The sequence below is a fragment of the Pristiophorus japonicus genome, chromosome 21 (genome assembly GCF_044704955.1).
Source record: "Pristiophorus japonicus isolate sPriJap1 chromosome 21, sPriJap1.hap1, whole genome shotgun sequence".
NCBI classification, from domain to species: Eukaryota; Metazoa; Chordata; class Chondrichthyes; family Pristiophoridae; genus Pristiophorus; species Pristiophorus japonicus.
Window position 1 is genome coordinate 40,788,311 of NC_091997.1, and position 530 is coordinate 40,788,840.

Consider the following 530-nt stretch of genomic DNA (forward strand, 5'->3'; position numbering starts at 1 on the left):
AGGGGACACCTGGATTTGAACCAGAGACCTCTTGATCTGCAGTCAAATGCTCTACCACTGAGCTATATCCCCACTGTTTAAGCTTTCAATTATATTCTAATGGGTTAGAATGATTGCAGGCTGTTTAGTAAAAGTTCCTATTAAGTCAAAATATAGTCTGACAATTTGCCGCAGAGGTAAATACAGCCAGAGATTCATGCCTTATTAATTGTATAAAATTCCAATTTGTGGACCTATATTTTCACTCACTGGCTGACTGGCCAGCCACACAAAGAATGGCTCCTTGGTTGAGTTACTGGCGAGAAGCTGGAGCAATTCTGGAATCCAAGTCCCACCATATTCAGGGGAGGAGCTGAAAACGGGGGCATTAACAACTGAACATAAAATACTGAAGTAAGGATGCCCATGTTTGCACATACATCTGGGAGCTCTTGTCATGTCTCTCTGGCACTCTTCTCTTGTGATCTTTTCTAGTGTCCAACCTGTCACGCCATGCAAACTCTTATTTTGATCAGTTTTATTTATGCTAC

The 530-nt window shown here is 41.7% G+C and overlaps 1 non-coding gene across 1 annotated transcript; it reads right to left on the reverse strand.

Moving 5' to 3' along the window:
• Positions 1–72, reverse strand: trnac-gca (transfer RNA cysteine (anticodon GCA)). The gene has a single exon. It is a non-coding gene; the product is annotated as a tRNA-Cys (tRNA).
• Between the last annotated feature and the right edge of the window lie 458 nt (positions 73–530).